The sequence below is a fragment of the Meles meles genome, chromosome 4 (genome assembly GCF_922984935.1).
Source record: "Meles meles chromosome 4, mMelMel3.1 paternal haplotype, whole genome shotgun sequence".
NCBI lineage: Eukaryota > Metazoa > Chordata > Mammalia > Carnivora > Mustelidae > Meles > Meles meles.
Genome location: NC_060069.1, coordinates 101,244,153 through 101,271,085, shown reverse-complemented (window position 1 = coordinate 101,271,085; position 26,933 = coordinate 101,244,153). Strand labels below are relative to the sequence as shown.

The following is a 26,933-nucleotide window of genomic DNA, read 5'->3' as shown; positions in this document are numbered from 1 at the left end:
TCAGTGGGTTATTATGAAAATGTTTGAAAATTACTGCTATAAAGGATACCTATCTGATTGCCCAAATAGCATTTCTCTACAAGAATGCTATTGACTTTGAGAGCTGGTCAAGTCTCCCTTCTAACTAATCAGTTGATATATCACAGGACTCAAAGTCATCTCTTAACCCTGTCAACTAAAATACAGTAGTGATTCCAGCCACACATTTCCAAATGCTACCCAGGAGGAGATGTTACCCTCTGTTAGGAAATATGAATCCAAAAACAAAAGGTTACTAGTTTAATTCATGCATGATGAGAAGCGTTTGTTTCCACCTATTCTTTTGTATCTAGAGCTTGACCTCCAATTAAGATCACTTTGTAGGCCTTTATCTGGGATATGTACACTGCTCTACCTACTTCTGCAAATTGTCTTCTGTTCCAAGCACCCATCAATCTGATACTAAATTCATTAGCAAAATAAAATGAAAGGAACACAACATACATCGCTATTAATGGACTTCCATGCATGGCACTCCCCACACAATGTACTAAAAATGGACTCATCTCTATTTGAGTGCCTCCACAACAACCTGCGCTTTTCAATACGTACCATCTCAGGAAAGAAATTTTCCCTAAAGCTCACCAAGATTCATTATTTTAAAAGCTCCCTCTCAAAGAGAAACTAGAAATTTTTACCACCAATTTATGCTGACTAGTATTTACTCTTTGGTGGATCTTCTATAGAAAAGATCCATGGAGGAACCATGGTTCCTAGTCTAAAGAATTTATATTGTAATATTTTTTTACTTCCTGTGACTGACTTTGTGTGACAGTGATAAACAGCTCAAAATGCTTTATCTGCTATCTTTACCCACAGGATCAAGGAACAGTAAAATAAAAATAAAAAAAATTAAATGAAGATTAAATCAGCTGGTAGCATCGGACTGCAGCACAATATTTACGTTTGAACTTGAGTGGGGGAACTTTTCTTAGAGCAGAATAAAGTCTTTATTCTATAGATTTTAAGTTTGCAATGACATTTTGAAAATATCAAGAGAAATAATCTGAATTTATAAACTAGACAGAAATGGTAAACTTGCACTTAATTTTTTCACAAACTCTCCCATTTCTGGCAAGCTTGGGACCAAACTATGTGTAACTATAATTTAAAGAGGCTATAAGCTAAAAGTCATAAATACTCTCTTAATTATTCAGCTCTTTTCCTTCCAGAACCCAAGATAAACTGATCTCTCACTTCTGCTAAAGAGCACTAATGGACAATTAGTTAGAGATAGAGAGCAACCCTTAAAGTAGTATTTTTACAACAGAAAATCACACAAGTCGCTCAACCATTTACTTTTTTATACAATAAAAATGTCAAGGACCAAAAACTGGGCACAAAGGAAGAGAAAAATGGAAATGGAGAATATCACACTGTATGCTTAAATGATAAGAACAAAGAAATATGAGAGAAAAGACCATTTATTTTTCAAATGGAAAAATTGCTCAGATGAGTAAAAGGCCACAGAGTAGAAGGTCTGAGGGGATAATCCAGGTAGACTGCACATTATGAGTGTATAGTAAAATTATCCTAAGGGAGAAAAAAAAATCTGCTAGATGTTGGGTAAGGTAAATAAATAAGAAAAATGAGGCCAAATTTGCAAGAGACACCAATACCAATACCAAGTGAGCTTTCTTTTGTTGTTGTTTCAGTTTGTTTGTTTGTTTTTTTGTATGCTAAAGTAATAAATTAGCTATCAATAAGTAGGAACATTTGAAGATTAGTTTTACTAAATTAATAACAAAAAATAACTACGCATATACATCCAAACACACACATACCTAGTAGGAAAACATTAAGGCGATTCCCATGCCTCAAATAAATTTTGAGCACACAAATTAGGAGATTCTAGACTCAAATAATAACAAATACAAAGGTCATTCTAAAATTAATAAGCTAGATGTAGATAAATCATTAGCATCAAATGGGCACTGAGCAAGGATAATACTGTGCCCTGAATATCTAACTTAACCTGCCCTCAAAGTGGCCATTTTCACAGAGTACTGAAATACACTGGCAATGTAAATCAGTCACAAAAAGCAAGTTTAAAAGCAACATTGGTAACCAAAGACAGACAAGGAAAATACGTATGAAAGGCTAAGATCCCCCAAAAGCCTAAGCCCCAGGCGGTTAATTGAACATCTTATATCTGGGCTTCCTGTGGGGTTAAATAAGCATCTGTAAGTGCAGTAACCAGAATATGCAATCTATTCAGATTGTCAAAAAGCTTTTGATAAATGTCATGGCAAAAACTGTCTAAGGGGGCGCCTGGGTGGCTCAGTGGGTTAAGCCACTGCCTTCGGCTCAGGTCATGATCTCAGGGTCCTGGGATCGAGTCCCACATCGGGCTCTCCGCTCAGCAGGGAGCCTGCTTCCCTCTCTCTCTGCGTGCCTCTCTGCCTACTTGTGATCTCTCTCTCTGTCAAATAAATAAATAAAATATTAAAAAAAAAACTGTCTAAGAGTTTTTAAGTAAACATGGAATTCAGAATATGCATTTCCATAAGCATGGAATTATCTTAAATAAAGTAAACAACGTGTGAAATGTAGATGTGGAAAAGGCAGTTAAACATTTTATAAACTTTGACTATGGAATTCAAAGTGTCATCTGAACATCCTTTAGAGTTCACTATCCTTTTCAAGTTGTAAAATACCAACCACAGCATCACGAAATCTAAAGAGCTAAGATGGCTGCCCATATAATACTGATTAAGAAACTAAGATTCAAGGAGGATTAATCATTGCTTAAGGTTAAAACAAAAACATCAGGAAGATTTTATAGGATGTATAATTAAAACCAAAGTTACCATATAAGTTCCCCTACAGCATGTGTTGAATATTGTACGTCACTTATAATAAGGAATAAAATAATATGCACTTAAAAATAACCTTTGAAACATGGTCCTCCAAAAAGAGCTTTAAACATCTCAATGTGTTGTGGCTACAAAGATACCCAAAATGCTGGGCATCAACAAAAGTGGTTTGAATCTAACCTTGAAGATTACCATATAATAGCTGGATATGGGAGATATGCCTACAAAGGAGATATCAGGGATAGGATAAAAGGCATAGGAAAAAAATCAGGAGGGCATGAGGCCATGGAAAATAAGGTCAGAAAAAGCATTTCGAAAAGAAGGAAGTGATCAGCAAGATCAAATGTTCAAAGAGATCTCAATAAGAGTTTGGTAAAGTGATAAAGATCTCTGATACAGACAAGGTGAAGTGGTGAATATATTGGTGAGGAAATGGAAATGGAAAAGATAAACATCTCTGGTGAAATTTGAGTGTAGTTGGGAAAAGAGAGGGGGTAATGATAGCCAACAGCATTTTCTATCTTTTTATAAATGACACTAAAATTCACCAAAGCTGGGAAGCTGGCTCACTCATGACTCCTCTGCCATCCTCCATACCTATTAGATTATTATGTTGTATAGATTATACCTCCACTCTCTTGAATATATTATCTTACATTCATCTTCCAATGACTCACCAACAGTTATAGGGTAAAATTCAATCTCCTTAGTTTAAGATATATGGCTTTTTATAATCTGACCAAAATTACCCATCTAACCTTACTTCTTACTTCCACCCAAAGATGCAGTTGAATGAATCAGGTTTCCACATTCCTCCAGGCTTTCTTGCACACTGTTAACGTTTTCCTAGAATGTTCTCCAATACAACCACTTTCTCACCACGGCCACCCCTGCCTACCTTCAGTATCCTGAATACACTCCTATTCACTTTTCAAATCTCCATTCTAGTATTATCTTTATGAATTCTCCCTTGAACTACTATGTTCCCATAGTAACCTTTTTAGTACCTTCTTAAGGTATGAATACTCACAGAATTCTTTTGTATTTGAGACCCCAGGAGCCCACAGGTGTCTTGACAGCAAACACCCTATATTTTCATCTGTATGCTTCACACATAGTTAGCATTAATAAATGTTTTTAAATGAATGAAAGGATGGATTTGTTACTAAGGACATAGTACAAACCCAAAGTATAACTAGCTTTAGATTAGGTCGTAGGTAGGCAATACATAATTGGCTACTAGGGAAAACTAGTGATTTGTGGGTCACAGGTGAACTTACCTCCTTGAAAATTTTATGTATTTGAAAAGTAAGATGAATCACATTCTGATATTTAAAATTTCACTGAATTACCTTTCAATTTGGTGACTCTCTTCACTGACCTCAGCTTGTCCACATTAAAAACAAGAATCACCTAAAAATGCACTCCATACCTACAATATCTACAGCACTAACAAGGATATAAAGTTATAAATACATTCCTTGCTCCCACAGTTCATAATCTGGTAGGGGATTTAAGACATGTGGAAATATATACTGCTTTGAGCCACCTTGCAATGCTATTTAAGCAATAAGTGCCTTATAAAAAGCAAAAAAAAAAAAAAAAAGGTACATAGAGTGATCCTGTCTTAAATAAATGGCTTGGTGAATGTCCCTAAAATGAAAATGTTTCATTCTAGAATTCAAAGTCAAAAAATCTCTTGACTCCAGACAAGGATGATCTTTCCTGTTTTAAACAGGTTTTAAGTATCCTCCTACTTAGGGCTAGTAGAATAGCCACAAGTTAAATTGCTTTGTCTATCTTTCTAACATCCAATTGAAATGTATAATAGACAACACTGGAAATTAAAAACAAATAAGCAAGTAAACAACTTTTTTAAAAGGATTCAGTTAAAGTGTTTTAAAAGTTACAAAACAGTTTTGGCCTGTTCTATTGCTTTGCGGGATAGATGGTTGAATAGGAGAAATTTAATGTTTATTTGTTTTTTGTTTGTTTTGTGGCTCATTCAGAAAACTTGTTTTGCTTTTACATCTGTTTAAACACCCCAAAATTAGCAGCCTTTTTTTCTTCCTTAGAGCTTATATGTTATTAGGGGTTTTGTTATTTTTCTCACTGAACCCCCAAACTCAGTGTCTGTTAACATAAGACAGGAAGAGATGATGTAGGGTAGGGGGAAATTCTGCAATAATAAAATCTCTATTCTATTCTCTATATTCAAACTTCAAAAGAATAAAAGCAGCTAAATTATCAGTTGGTCAAACTGATTTCTAGTATCCTTGGCTCTTAGACAAGTATCTACACCAATAACTGTCAATTGGGGGAGGGTCATTTGAAAAGACCTCAGAGGTGGTGATTTTGATCTCTACTTCCTCCACTTTCAGAATCGTTGTTCTTATTCAGGCAACTGATGTATTGCAAGTGTAGTGACTCACCTATTCTCTTTTTAACAGTGATATTTTTATTCTTTGGACTTAAAATTTTATTCCAAGCTGTGGAAAAACAAACAAAAAAAAAACAAACCAAACCAAACCAAACAAAACAAAACCATGACCACAGATCAATCTAAAAGTCCAGGCCCAATGATTTTAAGAGGAGATTCTTTATTACCCATAAACCTACTTTTTTTCACCATAATTCCCAGTCAGACCTGTCATAAGCCTGGGGAGAATATCTCAGAAGAACTTACTAAGAGCTACCCTCTTTTAGGATGGAGTATAAAAGGCATCTGGTTTGTAGTAGGGCTATAGACCTTGCAAGACTTTTGCATTTTGGCTTAATCAAAGATTTTCCAGAAATCTGAACTGGTTATGCATCTTAAAAAAAGAGAGAGAAAGAGAGAGAGAGAGAGAGAGAGAGAACCATCCAGCCAACTAGCTCTGTAAACCAAGGGAAAAACAATGATCCTAAGAGATGCCTTCTGGGATCATTGTTTCACATGTTAAAACAAGAAGACTGGCGGGGGTGGGCGGTGTGGAACAAGTCACAGAAGTCTTGGATCATTTGAACTGTTCTAACTGATGAATCTTCTTCAAGGAAAAAAGTGGGCTCCATTTCTGTTTTTAAAAATCCAGAGTGTCTGTAATAGTGCAACTAATGACAACCTTCCCGTTATTCTCACTTAAGAGGAAACCCTATAATAAGAGCTTCCCAAAATGTCAAATAATACTTGTCTCATAACAGGGCTTCTTTGTTCATTCACTATGTCTTTTTTGATATGCACAGATAATAAAAGTTCATGTAAAACTAAAGGTAATATAGAGCAGAAGCCAACACTAATTCTGTATAAATATGTCTGATTAATAAGAGTGCCATTGTTATGGTTATTTCGTAATGTCACGATTGTTACAAGAACAGAGGATAGAAGTACTCTTACTCTCACTGTTTTTGTTCATCCTCTGTCATCCAACCAGTTTGTGAATTTTTGTTCAATGGGGAAAATGAAGGATAGATTTTTGTCCATTAATTATTTTTATTTCATTAGTTCATCTCATGAGCTGTGAAACTAGCTTTAAATTCATGGGAAAAAATTAAGGGTTTTATTCTAAAATTAAACCTCACATCCTTTTAAAAATGAACACATGCTCCACACTTAATTTCTAGGCTCTCTCTTTCCCACGCACAACTACTACATTGCTCTGGTGCTCATGAGCACCTGAAAGACAAAATTTAGCATGACAGCACTGGGAGCTGGCTAGAAGCTTAACATGTTAAATAAGCAAAGTTGGAGGTTGGATTCAGTTCCAAAAATTAGAACCTCACCCTGTGAAGAAATAAGAAAGTGGATAAATGAGTACAGTATATGGTTCTTTATTGGAAAGGAAACAGGAAACAGGTAATAGAAAGCAGAATACATTCATGGCAAGCAAGTCAGGCTGTAGATTTTAAAGACTATTCTAAGGCTGGTAGATAAGTTTGTATTGTCATTACTTTGCTTTTCTCTTTAAATTCTTATCGCCCAGATCCTGGCCTCCCCCTTGGGGCAGCAGTATAATATAAAAACTTAACAGTTGATCTTAAATTTAGCTGACATTTTTATATCCTTCACAACATACTCTTTAGATTGCACCCAAAAAGGAGATTATTAAATAGTAGCAGGAGACCAGTTACCAGACCATTCTGACTGAACAAAAAAAGCACTATGCCTTCTCGCTGACAAATCTAACAACATTTATACAATCATTATAATCATTTTCATAAATAAAGGGCTATTAATGACTAGGGGGGAAAAAGGAAAGAAATTCTATTTCTCCCAGGTCCCTTCATTGGCTCCTCAAACCCCCATTAGATTCAGCAGTGGAGGAAGCTACGCATGAAAAAAGAGAGGACTCGACTGAACAGGAGTCTCCTGTGAAACAGATTCTGTCAGTCAGAAGGCAAGGACACATTTCTGTGATTATTTCAGCCTATTTTTTGAAGTAATTAGCCAGAGTTCCATTTTGCTGGGGTTGGCATCGCTCACAGCTCTCTTATTTTTTTTTTTTTTAATTTAGGCTTTTCTTTCCTTTTTATAAAGTAAATTTACATATTTTCAGTCTCTCAATCCCTTCTATGTTTTATTTATGAATATAGCCCTTCTTGATGGTAACTTTAATGTGAAAGAGGTAGTAATTAATGTCCCAATCTGCTAGGTTAATCCCTTTCCACACTCTCTACAGAGAAGTTTAAGGTAAGTAACAGTTTACAGTCAATATTAGGTTTAATTATGCTTAATGAGAGTTAGTGTCTCTGTTTACTAACTGCATTTAGGTGTGTGGATCCTAGATGAGTTTTCCCTTGGCCTCATTCTGATTTGTTAATAGTGCCACCGTGTACTGTATACTCAGTGCTTAAATCTATAAAGCTGCTCCTGGAGAACAAAGCAAGTAAGGCACCTGTTTCAGTTGAGACACCATTAAGTGAGTGCAGCCTGAACACAGCAGCATCTTTCTTTGGGAAGGGAGCTATTATTTTATAATGCTTTCCAAACAGATCCATTTGAGAGGCTAATTATTGCCTAATTTCAGGTCCTGGGTAAGTCTATACACATACAAATCTGTTTCAAACTAAGTATAATCATCAATAGTGGTAGGTATAAAATTCTAGAGTATTAAACACTCCTAAGACTTTCTGTATTAATCCTTCCATTTCCAGGCTATTTCACTTGTTAAGATCTAAAACTCCCTTGACAAGTCACTGGTTTGGCTCTATTTTTTCCCCCCTAATAAACATCTTTTGTCTTAAAATGGTACTTAATTTTATTACAGCATATAGGACACAACTTTTGTTCCCTTACTGAGCTACAGAAATAAGTACCAAAACAAGTACTGAGACCTAAAGGAAATAATGTAGTGACACAAAGAAAATTTAATACACATATTTTTTAAAGGATCACTTTTTTGCTATGTTTGTGTTGTGGATAAATTCTGAATACAATTGATGATATAGTTTCTCTAAGTCTATTGATAGACCAGAAAATTCAAGAAGCATTTATTGAGTACCTGGTCTGAGCCAAACACAAAGATGAAAAAGGCATATTTCCTTCCCTTAAGAAGCTTACCATCTAGGAAAGGAGACAGACACAAGTAAAACTATGATATAGGGTGGTAAGTATTATAGTCATGTGAGCAAATGTGAAGGAAACACTAAGGAAAGACGTGTTGATTCTGCCTTGGAGGATAAATAGAGCAGTTTTCTGGGCCACATGAAGGCCATAACAGGCTGACTGAAGTGTAAGAGCAAAGGCATAAAACATGGAAGGACACAGTATGTTAAGAATACAGCAAACGGGGGTGCCTGGGGGCTCAGGGGGTTAAGCCTCTGCCTTCGGCTCAGGTCATGATCCCAGGGTCCTGGGATCAAGCCCCACATCGGGCTTGCTGCTCAGCCGGGAGCCTGCTTCCCCCTCTCTCTCTGCCTGCCTCTGCATACTTGTGATCTCTGTCTGTCAAATAAATAAATAAAATCTTAAGAAAAAAAAAGAATTCTACAATTAGTACATATTGCCTTTACTTTGGCTTTTAGAAAATAAATAGAGGTAAACATTTCCTTAAAAATCGCAAATAATGGGTCTAAAAGGAAAAGAATACAATCTAAGCTATATACTTAATCAGAAAAAAAATCCATACATCTGGATGTCTTTCTGCACTTAGCTAAACTGACCTTTCTGCTATGTCCTTTTTATTTCAGTACCTTGAGCTACGCACATCTGTGAAATGCACCTGACCAGTTTGTATTCTCCCTCATCATGCTACTTTGAACCATCTAGATGACTTTCAAATTACTGTCTGACACTGGGCATTCATAGGAAGGTACTCACCTCTCTACCCTTGGTCAAGGAAAAGAAAAGTGAAAACCTTAGATTCAAAAATAATAAAGTCTCTGTCACCCTGATAAACATATTTAAAAAGTCACTCTCCTCCTGATAGCAGAGTTATATAAAATAAGTGTGATCTTAGTGTTAACTCACTGGTTATTACAGAAAAATTTTTATGGGTGTGTATAACAGATTTAATGTAGTGGTTAAAATATGCATAAATACACTTGACTATAGCATGCTTATGCAAGTTAGCTATTCCTTATACTTGAATATGTAATATTTATAGTCAAATATAATAAATAGCTATTATATATAAAATATTTATATATATTTAATAAATACAGTAGATAAATATATATATAAACACACATACATACATTTACACTTCAGCATTTATTCCTAAAAGTTAAAGGAAAAAAATACTTAAACTGTTTTCATAACACAAATTCTAACCAAAATAAAATGTCCTTTAAAAACTGTAATTAATGGCTGCTGTGTCAAACAGTGAACCAAAGGGTCAAACCTTATAATTCACAGTTTGAGAGGTCATAGCTCAAATTATAACTTTAAAAAACTGATTATCTGTGAGTAATTTGACAAATACATCTAATATACTCTGAATGCATATAAAATCTTTTTGAGAGTAAAAAGGATGTATGTCCAAGTGGACAGCTGATGGAGGAAATGGCCTTTTTACTGAACAAGGCTGAAGTCCAGCATAATGACTTGGAATGCCTTTGAATGAACATGCAAGTCTGGAAGGCCAAACAGTATACACATCCAAAGGGAACATAATGAACAATCTCATCAGAGACAAAAATATTTCACATACATGTCCAAAGAGCGGAAGGAAAAATATACATTTCTATCACCTACTCCTTTATCACCATTACTACAACCCAGTTCACAGGTCAACTCTGGACTATTCATAAACAATCTTTTTAAGAGATAATATTTTGTCATTTAAAAAATTCCCATGATTTTTCAATCTGAGATCTGAAACATATTGAGGTCACTTACATCATATATAGTAAGCCGGGTTTACAAGGCTGGTTTCTTTCTGATTCACCTTGAAAGCAAGTATTACTTTATCTATCTTCATCCCAAGGCCACCCACCCCACGAAACATAATCTGAAATAATTTGGCCAACCTGCATTTTTTAAATCTAGAAGTGATCTACTATTATTATATGGCAGGTCATTGAAGATAATTTCTTCACTATAAATTCCCTAACTCATGCCAGAACTGAGAAATCCAGCAAAATAAGCCATTTTATTATATATCTATGTTTGTAATGCTTATTTATGTGTTTATTATATTTTCCTATTAGACAGTAGGCCCCGCAAGAGTAAGGGCTATGTCTCTATTGTTCAGAAATTATATCTAGCACCTAGAAAGTTGCTGGCAGAGCAGACATTTACTAAATATCTGCTGGAGTTTGGAAAGAAGGCATGGAGAGAAAGAAGATGGGAGGCCCATGGTTAGCTAATCTTCTCTCCATTATTGGTACAGCCATGAGGCATAAAATCTTAAAAAAATGTACATTCTACTTTTTTTAAAGATTTTATTTATTAGAGAAAGAGAGCACAAGCCGGTGGGGCAGGAGGCAGAGGAAGAGGGAAAAGCAGGCTCCCCACTGAGCAAAGAGCCTGCCAACAGAGAGCCTGACAAGGGGCTCAATCCCAGGACCTTGGGATCATGACCTGAGCCAAAGACAGACACTTAATAGACTGAGCCACCCAGGCTCCCCTCAAAAAATGTACATTCTAGTTAGTCAATTTACCTACCCAGCAATTCTCTGATCCACCTATCTATCCCAGAAACCACAAAGATTTAAAATGTCTTCCAAAAGTACATACTTGCAAGATAAATGAAAATGGAAATTACAGTAGGAAATAAGATATTTATATATGTATACACGTAAAGAAAATTAAATCATAGGAAAGGAAGGGAATTTATTTTCACAATTTCTTTAAGTTAATCTTATTATAACCACTACTGTAATTCTCTTTAAAAAAATTTTTTTTAAAGATTTTATTTATTTATTTGACAGAGATAACAAGTAGGCAGAGAAGCAGGCAGAGAGAGAGAGGAGGAAGCAGGCTCCCTGCTGAGCAGAGAGCCCGATGCGGGGCTCGATCCCAGGACCCTGGGATCATGACCCAAGCCAAAGGCATAGGCTTTAACCCAGTGAGCCACCCAGGTGCCCCTACTATAATGCTCTTATTGTAAGAAAACACTTAGAGAATATTTACTAATCCCTCATCTGGCCATTCACTATAACAACCTCTATATAACCAGGATCCTTATATCATAAGCCATAGTAGAGTCTATTGGAAGAGACAAATGTTCAATTAAAATAAAATGTAATAAGTAAGTTATAACAGTAAACACATAGGCTTTCGTGAGAGAACAAAGCAGAATTCTTCTCTGAACCAGCAAAAATGCTTACATGGTAACTGCATTACTTTGATGCCACTATGTCCTATTACAAGAGACTTCTGATACACATAAACACTCCTATCTCTTCATATAAAGGGAAATATATGCTTTTAAATGTTACTAGTACAAATGAGGTCTGAACATGTAAATCACTATTATAAGAAAACACATTTGAAAAATGTGCTTTTTCTTGTAAGTGAAAGCCTAACTCTGATTCCACTTACCCTGGTAATATGCTTCTGTCATTCCGTTGGACCAGCCCACACATACTGGGTTCTTGATAGGTCCTGGCCTTGGCCATCTGGCCCTTTATTTACTTAATTCTTTTTTAATACTGACAAGTGTATTAGTAACACTTCCTTGATCACTGGTAAATATAGAGCCACCACACAACCAAGATTTTCCCTAATTCTGAAAGTCACTAATTAGTTGTGGGTAGAGGTTGGGGAGTATTACAAAGATACGTTGAGCAGTACTACAATAAGTAATCTAATTCCCAAGAAGAAAGCATGTAAATCTGTTTCCCACTTCATTAGAGGAATAAAAAACATCTTGTCATCACTAAAGGATACAAAGAAAGACCTGGATATTAGGGGGATGGTAGATAGACAGGAAGAATGAAAGCAGCATTTAGGCAGGAAACAGAAATCCCCTACATATCTTGGACAATGTTCATGGTTTTCTTGATATCTTTTGATTGATCTATTTAGCAGTGTGTTTCATGAGTGTCATTTATTCATTAATAAACACAAGCTTGCAAAGGAAATGAAGGTAAATGAATCCTATTGAGAGAAACTGATCATTCTACTGGTACTTAAGTTATACAGCAGGCAACTCTGGAAACTGCCTTAATCTTTTCAAACCAGTAAGGTCTCAATTACTTGAGCTTGCAAAGTAAAAAACAGTGTGAGCTTAAAGGTGAGAACGCAGTTTCCAAAAGGACTTAAAAGTCATTTAGAGAGGTGGCTGCACGTTTTGCATGGAGCACTGGGTGTTGTGCAAAAAGAATGAATACTGTTACGCTGAAAAAATAAATAAAATGGAAAAAAAAAAGTCATTTAGAGAGGTTATGGTGAAATTATAAGTACTCAACCTGGAAATTTATGTATATTAAGTCCATTAGAAAACATTTATTTTTAGTTTTTTTTTCCCCCCTATTGGATCAGAGATAGTCTAACAGGTTTAATCTTCCATAAGGTTTAGATTCTTCAAAGAACACTACTGGTCGTTGTGTGTTCACACCAGCATAAAGTTTAAAAAATCAACTCCAACTTCCCAAAACTAAAGAATCTAATTGTGTAAGATTTGGTCAGTTGTCCTCATTTCTGGGATCAAACAGTGTCACATGAAGCAAAAGTCTTTTAAGATTATTTTGGGTTTCAGTCTACCTTTATTCATAAACATTTTGGGGAAAATGATGATATTCTCTTATAGTACTGACTCAAATAACTAAAATTTCAATGAGAAACTTTTAAAGCTGTGAATTGTGACATAGGTGTTAGTATTTCCTTGACCAAATCCTGGGACTAATGAATAAAAGTTAATTGGTTTGTATATGGAAGTAAATTGGTAAAAGGTAGATGGATATAATTAACAAGGGGGGAGGGAAGTACATTGTTTAATATGTAGTTGATGAATTGTCAAAGAAGTGTGGCATGTCTTATTTACCAGTATTAGAAAAAAAAGAAGAATAGATGCTTTGGTATACAAATAAATGCACAGAAACATAATAGAAGCTTTGTGCTACAGGGGAACTTAAACTTCTCTGGGCAGTGATCAGCTAAGAAGGAACAGAGATAGTTACAATGCAATGATTAAACTAGCTGAAAAATCTATTATTCATAGCAGGTATGTAAGCAGTCAGGGCAGCAATGTTGGTGGCCACTACTCATCAAGCAGCTTGGCCAGTACAAACTAGATGTCTGGAACCAGACAATACACAAAAACAATGAAACCTATAGCCAGCTAAAGAAGATTCAGCACAATCCATCCCCAATTTTAAATAGTACCAGAAATCTCCACTGACAGAATGCTTCCCCTTGAGATTAGCATAATTGTGTTTACAAGATGTTGACCAACATTTACCTCTATATATCTCACTATGAATAACAACATACCTGAAACACCTATCCAGAAATTCCCAACATATTACCAAAAAAAAAAAAAAAAGTGATTTTAACATTAGTTGGCAGAAATTTCTGTTGATGGTATGGCCATCATGTTGTTATATGAACAGATGGTCAAAGTGTGTCCATTTCACTGACAGTGCATTATGTGGGTCTTTTTATCCCTTAACAACCAAACCAAACAAAAGCACAACACAGAAGAAGCCATTGTGCCTTCCCTCATTTGGTTGGCAGCTTCATCTATGAAATATGAAAATAAAAAACCAACAGAGACTATAATTTCTGCATAGTACATTTAATCAAATAATTAAGCATTCATATCAAAAAGTTATCATGATGTTTGTGAAGATGGAAAAATACACAGAATCATTAAAATTTTTTTAACTCCATGACCGTCAGTAAAGGGAAAATAGTCACATTTCTTGCTCTTTAGGTTTTTTTTAATCTAACCAAGAGTTTATAGGAAAAAAGCAAATTACTATTCTTTATTGCTATTCAGGTCTTTTAATGAAAACTCAGGAAAAAAACATCGAGAAAAAGTAAATCCCCATATTAAAATCTATTTCCCTTTGAAATAGAGGTGCTCCCTCTCTGTATTTAATACTTCTACTGAATAATTTTTAAAATTCCAGCTGAAATATTCATAACCAGATTAATTAACAGTCTAACAGATATCCAGTTGCAACCTACTACATTTTATACCATGAGATCTCTTGAAATACACACACACACACACGCACGCACACACAGGTTGCTATCTGGATACTTAGTATGGTAGACTCATCTCTAGAAACAACCTAAAATATAGTTTACCTTGATTTTGTGAAATAAAAATAAATAATATCATGAGAAAAAGGAGAGATTAAAAATTACAAATATATTTCTATCTATAACAGCTAATGGTAAAACAATAGCTGAGAATTATATTGCTAAAATGCATCTACACATGTGGCTATGGAAACTTCTGTGCAAGAATAATGCTGTTACCCACCTTCAAAAAGAGCTGATGAAGTATGAGGTTTAAGAGTACATCTTTAGTACTTCTGTACCTTAAAATATTGTCAAGTATTAATTTTTCATCAAGTTGTCATTTTCTCTGACATTTGGTTTTATTAATCAAGGCATTTACCATTAATTTGTAGAAAATATCGCAATTAAGCCAAATAAAATAAAATCCTTAAAAGGTTAAAATTAGAAAGCAGGTGAATTAGAACTTTGACATTACCCTGTTGACATACTGGAGCATTTTGAAAGCATGGGAATCAAGTTTTTGCAGGGAGTTAGGTGCCTCAATCTTGGGCTGGCTGGTTTTTAAAAAATGTTATAAAGATTTGATTTAAAGCTCTCTGACAGTTTTGACATTCAGGTGAAAGTACTGCTGCTGCATTTGGAACAATTTGCATATCCCACTGCTAAACGGAATGTTTGAGGTGTGCACTGGTGTAAAGAAATTAAAAACAAGCTATCACACATGCTTAAGTGTATGTATTCACAAAACTGATGGTTGGATCAGTATCCCATCCCCCTCCAATGTAATCTGTGATTTACTCTTCTATAATAAATTACCCTACCATGTTATTCTCGCTGGAAGATCTAACCATGCATGTAAGAAGCAAAGTAATTACAGCCCCTTCTTGTCTCAGAAACCTTCTTCAATCCCTATGAGCTCTTTATACACAATGCAGCAACACAAGTGTATTGTATACTTCTTGCTTGAAATTCTGGACTTTTGACTACAAGTAGCCACTAAATCTCATATGCATGATTTCCTGCATGGTTTTGTTGTTTGTAACCAATGCATTTTTATCTTGTACAGTTAGTTGTAAAGCTCTTCCTGAGGAGGAATGGATGCTGACTTTTTGGCTTTGAGTCAATATGTCTATTTAAGAAAAGGACAAGGTATAAAATCAGAAGAGCTCCAAACTGATTTCAAAAATAGGGAAGGGCCCTAATACATTTCCACATAGAAGAAAGAAGAAGTATAGCAACACCCAGTTAGACTGAAACATTCTGACATGATGTTAGGGTTCTTCTTTTTTGATTTATAATTTCAGATTTTTTTTAGGTAGACATAGAAAAAGATATTTAATGTGTTAAAGGGCAATAAAGACCTGAGGCAGTAAAGCCAAGGCCTTAAATATTATGAAACTTTTCAAGAAGACAAACCCTTTCAAGAAAATATCACCGGACATTACCTTCAGTCTTCAGAGTCTCAAAGGGTAATCCTTAATACTTCTTTTTGTGTGACTGTAAAAAGGAAATACTTAAAATTAGAAATCTTCCAAGGAAGAAATTAACATTTCTGTAGCATGTCTATAACTCGTCATGAAAAGTAGGTAGCTGGGTTTGTGTGTATCAACTAGTATCTACAGTTTTCAAAAGAAAAAAAAAAAGGCTACCACATTCATTTCTGTACATGCAGTACAAGTACATAGTAAAGTATGACACAAATATATGATTTAAATCACTGTGTGAACAGGGTTTAGATGTAGACCAGGGTGCTTATTACAGTACTATCAGAAGCCTTAATTTACACATTTACAAATAAATTTTACATTTATTTTTGTAATTGAAAAAAAAACTAATCCCAAATAGATTTATCCCATGTCTTTGTCTATTTTTAATTATCAGAGATTTTGCAAAGATCTACTGTGTATAATACACTGGTAAGTACTGATGAGTTTGGAAAAATAAAAACATAAAACACAGGTCTTATCCACAAAATAATGAGTGAGGTTAAAGAGATTTGCATAAAGGAAGATAATGTAGAAAATGAAAAGTAAATTGATGGAAAGAAACAGGGAGCAGAGGGTAACATGTTCAATATAGCTTGAACTGTTATCCACTACGTAATGCACTGACATTAGAACATGGCTTTATGTTTCCTATCTCAGCAAGCAAGGCAGATTTGGAGGCAGGAATGTCAAACAAATGGATGAGTCACTTTTAAATTCTTTTCCATCCACATGCATTTGATAGTACATTCTCAAAGCTAGTACTAGGAGCAGTAAAGTAGGCAGGAGGTTGAGGTGCCTTTAGAAGCAATTTAGTGAGTTTCAATATAAAAAAATTAACTAGAAACAATTCTCCTATTAAAAATTGAATTTGATATTTTATGTCCTTGGAAAGTTATCCCTCTAAATTTGCTATGAAATTTCAGTAATGACCTTGATGTCATATTTACTAATAATCTCCACAGACATTCAGCCATTCAGTATCTCAAAAGCAGTTTTACTAATGGAAACACATACATAAACAAAAGCCAGACTCATTAACTAGAGCATCTACAGTAAAAAAAAAAAGAAAATGAAAAAGATCTAAGGATTTTAATTGATTGGATCTTTAATATGCATAAATAATATTTTATGAAGGAAAAACAAAGACTCAAACAGCAAACTATACCAGTAAACCAAAACAAACCCAAGTTTAAGCTGTACTAGTAAATGGGATCGAGGAAAGGAAGGTGCAAGTCCTGTTATAGTCAGGATACATGAGTAATATACATTTACTCTGCAACATCAAACTTTAGAAAATCAAAATCTTCTAGGAGTGTGATTAGAACGCTTAATCATGGATAAAAAAAACTAGAAATAGAAAAAAAATGTTCAGATTATGGGGATGAGGTAGAGAAATTTAATTTGGAGAAAATTAATTTGGCCATTACGTGATGTATTATAAAAGTAATTTTTATTTATCTATTATCTCCCCCCATAGAATGGCAGTGCCATAAGGGCCCACATTGTTTTTTTTCCATTGTATTCCCAATTTCATGAAGAGTGTCTGCCATATACTAAGATCAATGAATATTTATTGAATGAAAGAATGAACAAACTCAACAACTTTAAGACAAGCACTAAGTCTGCATCCATTTACAGATAAAGAAATTCGGACTTAATTTTATATACTAAACTTTGCTCTTTCACAACTACAAACTTCTACAACCCATTGTTTAGTCTGCCATTCAATATTCATTCTAGTAGTGGAAAACAAACAATAAGCATGTAGGTTGTTGAACTTATAATGTCATATAATTAGTACCATAAGTGCAAACAGTAAGGTAATGGCATTGAGAGTGACATGGGCAGATATTTTAAATTGGTTTGGACAGGAAAGCTTCTCAGAGGAGGTGACAATAAGGAAGTGTGCATGAAGTGAAAGAGTCAAAAAAGTATCTAGAGCAAAAAGTATCTAGGGGACTAGATGGACTATTATAAGAGATAAACAAGTTAATATATATTACTTTGCTTTGTACAATGCACACAGCAAACAATACTCTCAATATCTATTATTTTATTATATTGATATTATTTTATAAATAATGAATTCCCCCACTAAAACATAAATTTGTTAAAGACATTCATTTTTCTTTCCCTGTGGCTCCTTAAATAGTGCTTAGCAAATATTCAACAAAAATATACATAACTGAAAATAGGAAGACACAATTATCAGTTCATTAGTTAGAAAAAGTAAACAGACTATATGAATATGAAAAATGTCATCATATTTCATATGTCTGAGACAATCTAACTCTGTGAAATCAATGTCATCTAATCTTCTCTGGGCTTAAAAGAAAGATAGAAAAGATTAAAAAATGACTGGAGTCAATAAGTTGTAGATTAAAAAAAGGTAAAAAAGAATCAGAAAAAAATAAAATTACCAATATTAGGCCACTATCTTGACCATTTACACACTGTCTGCCTCCATCAGATTAATACATTTTTCTAGCACAAAGATTCTACCACACAGTTTCCAATTCATTTCAGTGTTCCTAATACAAGCACAGGGACTGGTGTATAGCAAACATTCAGTAAGTCTTTGTTGAACTAAATTGAACTAAAATTATCTTTAATAGTTCAGATGCTTTATAGTTAGTTCAAATTTTAAAAAATAAATAAACCAAATGGGAGATTACAACAGAAAAAAATGTAAGTATTGGTTTTTGACCTTGCAGCAAAAAACAAGATTAGTTTTCACCAAAAACTGAAATATAGCTGATGGTGTGGTATTGGCAGTTGGAAGAGACCATCAGAATAGACCACAGGGACTCTGATATGGGTTAAGTATTACAGGTAGCATTTTCACAGTGTTGAGACTAATTATGTAAAAAAATTTTTTTTTTGTTCTATACCTCTTATCAGGCACCAAAAATAAAGCAAATTGATGTATCTGAATATAATAACTAATCAAAGATCTATTAGAAAACCTATGTATATAATTTTCTGAATTTCAAGGTGAGAATGCCTTTTAAGCCACATAGACAGTAGTAGAATATAACACAATCATTAAGATTTATGAATCTTAAAAATTACTTAAAAATTTTTCAGTCAAAAATATCTTGAATATGAGGCCAACAATAAAATGCATAAATATTTTTAATGTATAGGACATCATAGAGTTATTAATCTATAAATAAATGAAACAAAGATCTCATCTTTTTCAAATGAATAGGCAATTCAGAATAGAAGAAACAAAAACTAAGATACATATAAAATAATATTAATCTGCAATAGACAATTATCTGTAATGAATATTTTGTAATAATTAATCTGTACTGAAAGGAATGCAAATTAAAATAGCCTAAATATTCAAAACAGTGAACTGGTTAAATAAATGACATGTGGTATAACTATGAGCTTTCATAAAATATAGCAAGTGAAAATTTATAAAGCATCATTAAGCTTAAAAATCAGGTTGCAAAATGTTAATAATAATTTTTTAATAATTTTGTGATGATATATAAATATATAGACTATGCACAATGTTTGGTTCTGTGAATATATGCAGATCTGTACGCATGTGTCTATCTTGTATCAGAAAAAACATGTATGCATTAGAAAAAGCATGTAAGAATCTATATACTAAATTATTCACAGCACTAATCTCAGATGTTAAGATTATGGCAGATAGAAAAATATCTATAGAATATGTATATATATATAAATAAAATATATATATATAACATATATATTTTATATATATAAAAAATATATATATAACATATATATTTTATATATATAAAAATATATATAGAAAAATTTTTCTTCTTGTGATTTCTTTCCAAATTTTCTACAATAAACACAAATTGCTTTTTATAAACATTAAAGTCACTAAAACAAGAGCTAGTCTATGTTGCAGAAAAAAGATTAGATGATATATTACTAGATTTCCTGAATGTTAAGAAAGCCAGTTGAAAAGATCTATCTGTCCCTATTTTTGAAGGGCACCTCTGTTGAAAAAAATAAAATAAAAGGGATTGGGAGGGAGACAAACCATAAATGACTCTTAATCTCACAAAACAAACTGGGGGTTGCTGCGGGGAGGTGGGATTGGGGGAGGGGGAGCGGGCTATGGACATTGGGGAGGGGAAGCGAACCATAAGAGACTATGGACTCTGAAAAACAACCTGAGGGTTTTGAAGGGTCAGGGGTGGGAGGTTGGGGCAACCTGAGGGTTTTGAAGGGTCAGGGGTGGGTAGTTGGGGGAACAGGTGGTGGGTAATGGAGAGGACACGTTTTGCATGGAGCACTGGGTGTTGTGCAAAAAGAATGAATACTGTTACGCTGAAAAAATAAATAAAATGAGAAAAGAGAAAGGAAGGAAAGAAGATGGAGCAAGGAGGGAGGGAAGACAGAATAAAGAAAATTTTAAAAAGAGAAGAAAGAAAAATAAGATTTCTCAAAAACAAACAAAAACAGCAACCACCTATAATGGTACTTCTTAGATTCCTAGGAGTCAAATTTTAATCGATCACATCTTTAATTAAATTTTCAAAGAAATGCACAGCCTGGAATGTAGAAAACTTAAGAAGTTAGAGGTTATATTCATATAATAAGCATACTATTTATTATAAGAGAAAGCAAATAGAACATGCATCAATTTCAGTGATAGGACCATTATAGTTACAATTTCAAATAAGTAAAAATCAAAAGGAACCAAATGATACCTTACAACAAAACACACAGAAGGTGCTGAAAGCTATCCTCTACTAATGATTATAAAACAAGTCATCATTAAATAAAAATTTAAATACGAAGTTTGTTTGTATCTCACCAAAAACAGCAAATGAAAACTGATTTATAATCCTTAAGGAACATCAGGAAGAACGTACACGTACATGGTCAAAAGGACAAGACGCAGTCCCTCGAAGACTTGAAAGGCCAATTCAGTTCTAGTCCATAATGGTGCTTCTTAGAACGAAGATATGCATTCTGGCTTTGGGTATTACCAGAATTTTTAAAGCACCAGAGAATCTGATAAACTCTATGGTACACTTCTCCAAGAATCCATTAAAGTGACCTAGCCAAACCCCATAATGAAGCCATCTAAGATCAAATCAAGTTCCACTGAAGCAGGCTCTAGGGCAACAACAAAAGACTATTCACTTGACTCAGTCATACTTGCTGTTAGATATTTCAGTTTCCCCTCCAAACAGAGGGGGAAAGTTCAGAAAGATTATGTACTAAATACTTCTTTTAATCCTAAAATCCAGTCAATTTCTTTTTTTTGTCACTTGTCTCTTTAAAAGTAACCCAATCCCTTTCCTTTATTATGTGCAGCTTTACTCTGTTCAGTTTTATTTCCCAATAGCAGAATGGCTTAAATAAATTCTTAAAAACCAACACACCAACAAATAAATAAATTAAAACTCAATGACTATAAAAAGTACACAGTCTAACCTGCTTAATTATTAACAGGTAAACAGAATGCATTTCTGAATTATTTACTTAAACTCCTTCAGCTAAAAACTTTAAAGTTTTTGAGCTTGGAATGTGTACCCTTTCTAGGAATCTATAAATCAATTATTTCAAAATATTCTACTGAGTCATTTTAATAAAAGCAATTAAAAGCATCAAAGTTCATGTGAGTTTAAACACTGGCATAGTACATGAGAAATGCAACACATTTTTAAGATTTCAGAGGTCAGTAAAATTCCCTTCTTTCCAACTGTCCCTTGTTCTCTTTCAAATACTTTATTCCACAATACACTTGGACAGAATGAGTAGAAATATTCTCTACTAAATTATATTAATGAGATGGATATAATAATGGTTTTGGAGCATTTATATAAGTTTTTATCCCTAAGCATATCATAAGAAATATATAATTACAAAACTATGGAAAATGTTAATAGTTCCAAAAGTAGAATGACAGAAAGGAAAGAATGAACAATAAATAAAATTCATTTTCTCTGGATGAAATACTCGTTCAGCTAATATATTAAAGAATGGCTGCTTGACACAAGTAAACATTGGTTACCTGGAATGCTGGCTAATTAAATTCTGGTTACCTAAGGGTACACCAGAGAAAATAAAGCTTTTGCCTTGATTCTTTTAACTAAAACCTAAGATATACTAGCAGATTTTCCTGCCAAGGCAGGAAATAGAGGATCCATAGAGGATGGTTCTTAATCTTTAGGTCATAAGCTCCTCTGAGAAAATGATAGAAAACCAAGGATCTCTTTCTTTAGAAAAGTGTACATGTTCACAAAATTTTATGTAAATTTCTAGGAGTCCAGGTGATGTGGGAAAACAATGGCAAAAGAAAAAAAAATAAACTTCCTTATTGCCTACAGCCCACTGACAAGTCCTTGAAACAAGCAGAGTGATCTTCCTCTAGAACTCTGTTGTCTCGATGTTAACACTTTGCTAGAAAAAGTCAATCTCAGCTTCACATTATCCTGCCCCCACCCCAGGATCCTGTTTAAGTCTACTTTAACATATAAAACATACTAGTTTCCTTTGGAAACTTCCTTTATCTCTACCCCCACATTCCACCCCAAGATTTTTCTTGGCAATCATCCTCCAAGCATATGGCCCACTGATACACATCTGAAGGATCTCATGACTAAGGTTTTATTAGACAGTAATAAATGACCTTTTCTTAAGCCCCTTCCAACTTGAAAGTATATTAATCAGTCACCTGTCACAACCCCAGTGCAGCACTTTCTGCCCCAGAATCCTGTCCCTGTGCTTTAATAAAATCACCTTTTTGCACCAAAGACATCTCAATAATTCTTTTTTGGAAGTCCAACATTTTCACACCACAGTAACCCACCAAAAGAGTGTTTGCCTCCAAATTCTATAAAATTGTAATGCATAGACATTGGAGATTGTACTAACAGTGACCCCAGGCATAACAAGGATGTTTAAAGTTGCTTTTTGAAGACATCTCTAATAATGAAGTATTTTCTTATGATTTGTTTCCTTCTAAAAGGGGAGTGTAAAAACAATTCTGCTTAATTTAGTCTTGGTTAAAGGTTAAGCATGTTTGCTTTTAAGATAATTGCACAACCAGAGTTTCAGCTTTAAAACAAAATAGTCCTGTTTTCAAATCATTCCACGTTCTAGAAGTGGCAACAATTTTTTTACACTTTTCTCTTAGAGGAGGCAGGGTGAGAGAGAAAGCTCTTTAATGTTCACCTTTACTTCTAAAGATTATCAGACAATCACAAATATATAAATATTCCCTGTATTCGGGTTTTAACCTAACTACTTTTATGTATATTTGCTTATTTTAAACCTCACAAAAACTAGGAGGTGGGTAGCTAGATATTAGATGTCATTATCCTCATTTTATTAATATGTAAATTGATGAATACAGAGATTATGTGATTTCCCCAAGATCACCTCTCTACTGAATGGCAGAACCAGGATTCACACCTAGTCAATCTGGCCAGAGTATTCACTTCTACAAACAATATTACATGTTTAGTTTCAGTCATGAGCTGATGGCTTTTCTTATCCCATTTTATATGTAACACAGTCCACCTCTTCACTATTATGCCAGACACATTCATACTGTTTTTTCCCCAGACATATACATTTGGGGAGTAGTTCATAAGTTGCTGACAAAACTGGTACCACTTTTGTGCAGTTGGCAGTTATATAGCAATGTCAATTTCCCAGAATAAAATGCCCAGATTGGAGGTCGGGGGAGGCATCACTATGTCAGTAAATGTGGAGTCCTATAATAAAAACTGACCCCTCATTTCCTTTTTGGAAATAGTTCTCGTGAGATACAAAATTGAATGATTATATAGTCTATGGGCCGATGAAGAAAACAGGAAAAGTGGCCCATATTGTTCTAACAGTTCACAAAGGTAAGGGCTGACAGGTTGCTTTTGTAGCTAAAGCTGCACCAACATGAAAATTTTCTTGGTGTATCCGTCTCACCAAGGGATTGCTGCTCTCAGAGATAGCAACAAGTTTGTATCTCATTTGCTTTCAGTGTACCAACCTTAATATTTTCAGCAATCCCATAAAGAGCAAAGGCTGGAAAGAAAGAGAAAGAGAGATAGGGATAGAGAGGGAGGGACAAGAAGGGAGGGCAGGGAAGGAAGGAAGGAAGGAGGGGGGAAGGAAGAAGGGAGGAAAGAAGAAAGAAAAGAAAAGGGGAAAAAAGAAAAGAAAGGAAAAGGAAAGAAAAGAGAAAAGGAAAGGAAAGAAAAGAAGGAAGAAAGAAAGGAAGAGAGTGAGAAAGGAAGAAAGGAAGACAGAAAGGAAGAGAGAAATGTTTTTTATAGTTTGTACAGAAAAGTTTTCAGTTACAAATTTGTTCCATCTAATTTTTATTGAATTACTTCCTACATATAAATGGAATCAAGTAGATACCAGTAAGATACAAATATGATAGGGAAAAATAAGGCAGAATGTTCAGAGTCCTGAAAATGGTTAAAGATCAGATAAACAGGAAAGAAAGCAAGCAAAGGCAAACAGCAATATAGATGCAAGAATGCATAACAAGAAAGAACCTTGGTAACTGAGGCAGCTTTTCTTCATTAGATCCAGGGACTTTTAAGAAGTAACTGATTCCAATACAGCCAAGCCAGGCTGGGAATGAAAACCTGGTTAAAATAAAAAGTATATCTGGAACAAAATACCATCCTTAGCTCCTTTTGTCTCTAACTCATCCTACATACCATAATAAAACAAATATTTGGAAATCATCTAGTTATTATTACCTTATTCCCTGTAAATAATTCCCAATCACTTACAGTATTAAATCCAATGTGTTTGGTTTGCAAAGTCCTCCATAATCTGGTTCTGTTGTGTATCCTCTCTTCCAGTTAATGCAGAAATTGTATCCTCCAATCCAATCAGAAATTGTACCCTCGAATCCAATCAGATTAAAACAGTATACACTGATTCAGAAAACCTTTATTGAAGCCTATAATGTGTTAAGGAGAATTCATGTAATTGAAATTTACATGGTCTTGGAGCCAAAGAACAAATGCTAATCTCCAGTTTTTCCAAAAACTCTATCTCAATGCTTTCCCTTCTCACTCTTCTATTCTTTTCCAGAAACCTATGCATGGTCTTCCTTTGGATTCAACAAAAATTGATTTAGATATAATCAGTTCAATTGCTCTCATTTTAGCTCAGACACATTTCAGTTGAAAGTATGATCATTTACATAACTGAAAATATATACAGAGGGCTAACCTTATATGCTGTTCCCACTACCATTTTCACACAAACACAAAATATGGTGGATCTTAAATTAACACAACACACACACACACATACACACACAAACTCTTACTGGGATCCACATTTGTCTTCTATTCCTTTATCAGGCCACACTTGGTGGGGGCTTTTGAATTTGTTCTTTTAAGGCTCTTCTCCCAGATCATTTCATGATGGCTTCCCCATCTCATCATTCAATCTCAGCTCAAATGTTACCTCATTACTCTTTATCCTGCTACCCACACTTTCTGTCCCATGTTACTCTTTATCCTACTACCCAGATTTCTGTTTTTCACAGGTTATCACTCTCTACGATTATTTTACTTATAAACTCACTCACTGTCTATCTTCCTATGTTAGGGATCCTATCAGTTTAGCTACATATAATTCAGTGCCAAATTGCTTGTCCCTAGGCATTATGCCTGGCATATAGTAAGCACTCAAATATCTGAAAAATAAATAAATACATACAAAAATAATTATTAATATTCAATCCACAAATATTTATCAAGTATTTATTTACAGGCTGAGGAATGTTCTGCCCCTAACATAATTACATTTGGGAGAAAAATCCAATACAAATTGGTGACAGGGAGGGTTTTTTTTTTTTAAAGATTTTATTTATTTGAGGGAGAGAGAGAGCAAAAGAGAGTGTACAAGTAGGGAGGAGAAGCAGAGGGAAAGGGAGAAGCAAATTAGCATCGAGTCCGATGTGGGTCTCAACCCCAGGACCCTGAGATCATGACCTGGGCCAAAGGCAGATGGCAGATGCTTAACTGACTGAGTCACCTAGGCATCCCCACTTAGAGAGTTCTAAACAAAATAAATTGTCAGAGAATTCGACCCAATCTGTCTTAAAACTTAAGACTAACAGTATTATTTTTCTCAACCACCGTTCCCTTCACATTCCTCTACTAAACCTATTAATACATCATTATCAACTTTTATAATGTCAAGAATGGCTGAATAAAACTGGATGAAGGTGGTGACAGTGTCACATATCTCATTTTGTATATTTATTGCTGAAACAGATGAGTCGGTCCCATGAAACATGGAAGAATCAGGATACAACTAAGAGTAGTATTGTGTAGAGATTCAATGCCTCCTTCATACAGTGTACAAACATGCTCAGATCTGAAAATTTTAAATGCTTCTAAAGGTTAAAAAAAGGCATTCATTTAAACTAGGGATCAGAAAATTTTCTATAAAAGGCCAAATGATAAATATTTAGGCTTTGTAGATCATACAGTTTCTGTCTCAATTACTCAGCTGCACTATCATTTCATGAAAGCAGTCATAGGCAATAAATACATAAAAAAATGAGCATGTCTATATTTCAATAAAACTTTACTTACAAAAACTGTAGGACCATCAGGGAAATGCAAAGCAAAACCAAATCACCTCACACCTGTTAGAATGGCTATTTTCAAAAAGACAAGAAATAAGAAGGGTTGGTAAGGATGTGGAGAAAAAGAAACCTTTGTGCACTGTTGGTGGGAATGTAAATTGGTGCAGCCACTATGGAAAACAATATAGAGGTTCCTCAAGAAATTAAAAATAGAACTACTATATGATCCAGCATTTCCACTTCTGAGTATATACCAAAGGAAATGAAATCACTATCTCAATAAGATATTTGCATCCTAATGTTCACTGTAGCATTATTTACAATAACTAAGACATGGAAATAATCTAAGTATTGGTAGATGGATGAATGCATTTTTAAAAAGTGGCATGTATATACAATGG

At 34.3% G+C, this 26,933-nt stretch overlaps 1 protein-coding gene across 10 annotated transcripts in view; it reads right to left on the bottom strand.

Moving 5' to 3' along the window:
* Window positions 1-26,933, bottom strand: part of ZBTB20 (zinc finger and BTB domain containing 20) — an 813,196-nt gene that overhangs the window by 632,349 nt on the left and 153,914 nt on the right. For all 10 annotated transcript variants that reach the window (XM_046003199.1, XM_046003196.1, XM_046003198.1 and 7 more), the window contains one exon: window positions 15,915-15,966. The gene's annotated coding sequence lies outside the window, so the exon portion shown is untranslated. The remainder of the gene's footprint in view (window positions 1-15,914; window positions 15,967-26,933) is intronic.